Here is a 7,269-nt window from a genome sequence, read left to right on the forward strand (position 1 = left end):
GCATGTGATACTTCCCAGGTGCCCAAACTGAAGCAGGTGGTATTCTTAGGAGGCTACACCAAGAGCTTTTGACCTAGAAGTCTAAACCACAAAGCAGTGAAACAACTTTGGGAGAGCAGTCCTATCATAGCTGGTGACCAACAATTGGTTCATACGCCATTTGTTACCTCAGGATCCTGGAGCCCATGTGCACCATTGGTTTGGAACCAGGGTTTCTCAACTCCCCTAGGTGAATCCTCTGTATCCACCGACCCGGTTGAAGCGCCGGACATTCGCTTTTCGTCCTGTCAATTTTGTAAACAACAGTAATGCTATGCTGCGAGAAGGCAGTGATTATGACTTCCCTGACATTGGTTGTACATGCGTGTACATGTAAGAGCACTTTGAGAGGGAGAGCTGACTCTCCCTGCTCTCGGCCGTACCAGAGCATTTGGGGGTAAAATATGTGTCGGGGGTGGGATCCCGGCTCACGCTCACTTCGCGAACTGGGACTTGAGCCTGGCATTTTTAACCGCTCAGCCAGTCCAACGTAAGCCAGAAGCCCATCACTGTACAAATAGATTCAGTTTTTTTAGTTTTAAGTTGTACCACCTTGTTTGTAGTTTTAATCACACTACCTGATTATCCAAATCAAAGCAAGCACAACCGTATCCAAACTCAGAAACCAATCGTTAAGATTTGAATAAGGTATTGGAAAACAAAACTTTTACCTTGCAGTACAAACATTATTCGGTTATTTACTGAATAATTAATTTTAGAACTAATTAACAGAACTCCAGAAGCTTTACAAGTCATAATTGTCCCATTAAGTGAGGACTGAACAGTCACTATTTTCTGACGTTATCCACGTTAGTAATATTCCATCATGAAGAAAGGCAAAATATTAATTGTTGAATTTTAACCTAACTAATCAGTTTTGTGCTGTTTATCGCCATGATAAACTTAGGTTCCTACAGAGGTCTATGGTACATAACGATAAACACGATCGAATAGAGGGAATTCGTATTTTACAGTACAGATTGATTAGAGTTAGATAACTACTGAGATCAACCAATCAGTGGAAGGATGTTTCATTCTAGTACGAGACTTATCATTGGTAGTGAACATCCACGATCCCATTGGATATTGAACCGAACACCTTCGGGTTTGGTGGCAAGAGATTGACCTTTATACCATTGAGCCGACAATTGATGGTTTACGTGCCTAATTTCTAGACGTACTTCCCAAAGTTTTGATAAGAAATCGTCCCATTCTAGAATAAAACAACTGGTTTTCAACAGTTGGCTAACTAAGATCAGTTTGTTACGTCAACTATAAAATTCAAAAGTCTCTACAAACCCTTTATAGGAAACTTTCATTCTATTCTCCTTAGGCTTTATCAAATTTTTTGTCGATTTAAACACCATATTGTGGATTGGTTGAATTTAGACATGAACATCGTCAGATACCGGCCAGCTCAGTGGTCTAGAGGTTAGGCATTCACGCGTGAGACCGATAAGTCCTGGGTTCGAATCCCACACACAGGATAGTAGATGTGCACTGTTGAGTAGTCCGATACTAGAATGAAACAGTCATCCAGTGCTTCCAAGTTTTCCATGGTGGTCTAGCTTCAATTGACTTATAAATTCAACTGTTAAATATACATCTATTTCTCTAAGATTCTTTATTTTGTAATAGACTCAGCCAAAAAAACAACAGGAATAAATACCCCCCAACCTATCTACCTACTTAGTGATAGTATTCCACAGTAAAAAAATATATATATGTAAAACAGATAAATAAACTTATTGCTTATCAGTTGCTATGGTTCACATGATGAAAAACAAAAGTTCCATTTATATTCTATCAACAACAAAAAAAAAACAAGAATAAAATTCAATCTTATATGTTCATTGATTTACAATTTGTCAGACTAAACATTGAAAATTTTTAGGAAAATAAACCATAAATAGACAAAACAAAAATTTGTAACTAACTAAAATTTAAATCTAAGTAATGTGTTTAATAATTATTTCATCAATTCATTAATAGTTTAGATTATAGACTAATCTTAATTGGCAAACCTATCATACGCTCATTGATAACTGGCTTCAAGATGAGTATTCTTCGAGTTCTAGCAGAAATTCTTAGCCAGTGAAGTTTAACTGTGTCTATTGTAGAGGCAGTTATTCACTGAAGACAATAGTGGACAGTTACATCAATCAGCTACAACGTAGGACCAGACACATATATGCATCGGTCCAAGTTGCCATACCTCATTAACACAACAAGATGAACACGGGATTCATAAAAGTAGTTAATTCAGTGGTGGTAATGTATAAAAGAAAGATTGCATATAAGGATATTGTACAGGAAGAAAGAATTAGTTCGTAGAAAGAAATATATGGAGCGATTTTAAACTTATAGTTTAAGGGAAGACAAAGAGTGTATAATACCTACGCCATTGTGATCGATTCTGAGCCATGTCACCCAGAGTCTCCGACAGTTACGTAATATATCATAGATTGGCTGAATTTAGACAATAACACCGTTGGATGCTGACCGGCTCAGTGATTTACAAGTTAAGCGTTCAAGTCTCTTTAGTGTGGGATCGTGGATGCGCAAAGCTGAGGAGTCCCATACTAGAGTGAAACGGTCATTCAGTGCTTCGATGTTTTCCATGATGGTCTAATATTCATGATATCAATTGAAACTCAGTGATCTCCATAATCCTATACTGATATATCAGTAAATACTAGCCAACTATTTCGTGCTATTACCGTTTCAATAGTTAGTTTTATGAAAACAAATAACGATTTTGTGGTTTAATTTCTTAGATCTATCATCTATCAATATACAGAAGATAACTCATCACTAAATTGTTTCCGCTTCAAGAACTACTAGTATCAGTTAAACTGTGGTGCATGCTACTTATATTGATATAAGTAGTATATGATGCGAGTCAGGAATGTAATGTCCGGCGGCAGAAGATAGGGAAGATCAAGAAAGGAAGAGCGGGAATAGAAAGCAATTAGTATGGAAATGTAAGAACAATGAAGTTCGAGACAATTATTGAACATTTTGCAAATTAAGTATTACAGTGTGGTTTTTCTGTTTTACCAAGTAACCCTGTAATTTTGTGCTAAATATAATTGGGTTGTCCTCTTCTATGTTCACCTTAACTACAAAACAACATTTGATACTGATAAGTGAACAGAGAAATCATTGAAGTTCTGTAGACCACATATAAACTAACAGGATATTGAAACTTAAACGAATTATTCTGTAATTCAGTTATGTATTCAAAATATATGGAAATCGCTTTTAATTACTGTTAACAACAATCCTTATCATGAAACGAAACTCTTCTAATACTAACCCATCGTTTTAGACTCAATAATGTTTATAAGAGTATTTAAAGTAGAAATGAAACCAAATCAATACAAGAACTACTTTAATTTTATTCAATGATATTCCATACAATACAAGGAGGATCTGATGCAGACGTAAACGTAAAGATTGGTAAAGCAACAACAGCATTCCTACAGTTGAAGAACATATGAAACTCAAAACAAATGTCAACCAATATGATATTCAGAGTCTTCAATACGAAAAAACGCTAATTAAAATGCAAAAATACTTAATGTAATTTTTATGAAGTATAAATATCAAAGTTAGAATGTTCAATACCAATGTCAAGACAGTGCTACGGAACGGAGCAGAAAATTTGAGAACTACTAAAACCATCATCGAAATGCACAAGTATTTATAAACAATTGTCTACGCAAAATAATCAACATCCATTGGCCGGATACTATCAACAACAGCCTTCTGTGGGAGAGAACAAACCAGCTTCCATCTGAAGAGAAAATTAGGAAAAGACGTTGGAAGTGGATAGGACATACATTACGGATATCATCAAACTGCATCACGAGGCAAGCCCCAACTCGGGATTCTGAAGGGAAGCGGAGAGAATGGAAGGCCAAAGAATACTGCTTCAGAATTGGAAACAGACATAAATAGGATGGATAGTAACTGGGAAGGATTGCCCGGTACAGAGTTGGATGGAGAATGCTGGTTGGTGGCCTATGTGAAAAAGTCAGCTTTTTAGAAATACTACATAAAAAATAATAACAATTCGAAGAGGATTAGTAAATGTATAGTGAATACAGTATTAAGGAACTACTTGGTTGTGAAATATTTTCTCTTTAACTACAGTACTGACTAACTAGCCTAGACTAGAGAAAGTCATGATATATATATATATATATATATATATATATATATATATATATATATATATATATATATATATATATATATATAAACCTTTACTAATGAAATAACTGGTCACTTGCCAAGCAACGAGATTATCCTAGTGTAACGTATTTGAAATTTTACCACACTCAAGCCTCCATTGGCTGAGCGTCTTATTTTCACGTTAACTTTGTCATCGTTGTATTATTCTGGATTGCTTCATTAATTAAAATCAGTGGATCTTAAGTACTCACTGAGTTGTTGATTAGCTGTTTCTCTTATTCTTCCCTGTTCCAGATTCTCATAGATGTTAATCTGCGGATACTTCTTCAGAATAAAGGAAACCTCCAGATTAAACAATCTACCACAGTCTAAACGACACATGTCTAACAAGCTTTCTCATACTACTCTTCTACTTTATAATGGTCTACTTATTTAGTGGAATCGATTAAAAACACTACATAAAGAAATGAAGTATTCAGTGTCCAAAAATTTCCGATATGTTATAACTTGTCAGTCGAATGCTACTTTTTATATCTGATCATCGCTGATTGGTATGTCGGAAACTTATCACTTATACTCGAAACGAGGGACCTCTGCAATACCCACGACACGAAGACTGGTATAAGTGAAGATTTATTAACGCCCAAACACGATGACGACGACTCGAGTCGAAAATACACTCATTTATATATTGATTGTACACCCATTTTGATTAATAATTAGGATGAAATCACATATATAAACAATACTTACTTACTCATTTAGGCCTCTTACCCTGTTACATAGTTCATGTCAATTAAATACAAGAATATCGTATATTATTCCGAATCAAATGTCATATGGGGAAACAAAACCGAATAATACTACACTAGATTGAATCAAAACGGAAGTAATGTTGAACCAAAACTCATAATGAGTAAATCAATCGAATCTTGACTTTTCTTCCCGTCATATCACGATACAAGTAAACATTCGAGTTAGGTTAGTTTCCTTATTTAACATATAGAGTAAGATCAGGTATATTGCATAATAATTCTCAGTTTAAAAGACAAAACTATATTCACCATATTTATCTATTACTATGACTAATATTGCGATCATTCCTATTCCTCTAATTCTCACATTGTGGAATCCCTCAACTACTGCTCATATGAAATGTGGTTAGAATGGGGGATCGTGGAGATCTAAAGTGGACCGCATGTGGGACTCGAACCCAGGACCTTTGGTGACTCGCGCGAACGCTTAACTTGAAATGTAAAAATGTCAATTTATGCCAAATCTTATGATCCTTACCACTAATTGACATGTCTGAGTCTAATCTCATCAGTAGCACATACAAACCACTTCATATATCACACACTGTAATTATTATATTTACTACGATCACTAATACTTGTCTATCAGTAAACTTGATAGTAGTAAAGCAGTTTCAAAACAGACGACACATTTTAACCCAGCTATGTTAAAGCTCACAGAAGACTATGAAATATTGAAAACTAACTGCATAAAACTAGAATTAATATACCATAAATTTCAACAGAGTCCCACAATAGGATGAAACAGGCGTCCAGTGCTTCCAAATTTTCCATAGTGGTCTAACCTTCAATTGACTCATGAACTCAACCATTGAAATTACTATAATATCCACAAAAATCCCTCTGAGATATAAAATGGTCTATGATTACCACACACACACACACACACAAAAATACACTTTATCCTAGAAGTCGTCTAGTACATATAAACAACTTCAGCGAGAACAATCAATAGATATTGAACATAATCGTCCAATGTGTCCATTACGTGAAAATCATCATACAATATTACCAATGAAATCAAAACATATAACTAATGAACAACGAATGACTTCTATAATAATAACCCACTCTTCATCGATCTTAGTACACTTGAAATACTATAGGGATAAAAAGAAGAGAACACAATGACAACTCTAATTTGCAGTAAATTAATGCATGTATATTTATCCAGATATATATATATATATATATATATATATATATAGAGAGAGAGAGAGAGAGAGATTCATTATACAATTGGCTTGTTGTGTTCATGTATTCGCCATTCAAATCAAATGTCATCGGTGAATTGAAAATTAAAGAAAAAGCATACAATATTAAATAGAGTAATAATAATAATAATAATAATAATAATAATAATAATAATAATAATAACTATTATTATCCATATGATTTGGAGCATTTAAGTAGTAATAGCAATAATAAATGTTATTATAATGCACTAAATTGATAGAAATAGTTTATTTATCCATAGTAATTATAAGCTTGACTGATTGTTCACTAAAAATGAAGTGTAAAGCATTGTTCAATTCAACCCTATTTAATAATAATAGTAATAATAAGAAGAATTAAGATAGAGATAGAGGGAATATGAGGTTAAAGGTATCAGGAAAGAAAACAAACAAACAATTAAGAAAAGTATTAGAAAAATAAATATACAACATGTACATATACGGTTATTTCATTGTCACATTCATGTGCACACATACAGCTGTGTGTGGTAGGTACGCAAAGGTATATATATATATATATATATATATATATATATATATATATACCAGTTACCATGTTGAACTAATAACACTCTATTTGTGCATGATCTAATGACAATAAAATAACACAGAAGACAGTAAGAATTTCATTGAAAAATCAAAGTATAGTAGAAGAAAACAAGGATGTAATATTGTTATATATGTGTGTATATATAAGGATAAAACGAAGACAGTAAACATCATTAGGAGAGGTATGGTTTCACACAAACACAAACACACACACACACACACACGAAGTAATGATCAAAAGAACACAACAAAACAAATATAAGATAAAATTTCATTTTTCCTATACAAAAATATATGGATAATATATAAGTGTAATGAGCAATTTAAGAATAAGCAAAACGAGAACAACATATATAAACATTCCAATTGAATAGATTCATAGAATATTCAATGAATTAATGGAATGTACCAATACTTGGTTATAGTTTATT

The sequence above is a fragment of the Schistosoma haematobium genome, chromosome 3 (assembly GCF_000699445.3).
Source record: "Schistosoma haematobium chromosome 3, whole genome shotgun sequence".
Lineage (NCBI taxonomy): Eukaryota > Metazoa > Platyhelminthes > Trematoda > Strigeidida > Schistosomatidae > Schistosoma > Schistosoma haematobium.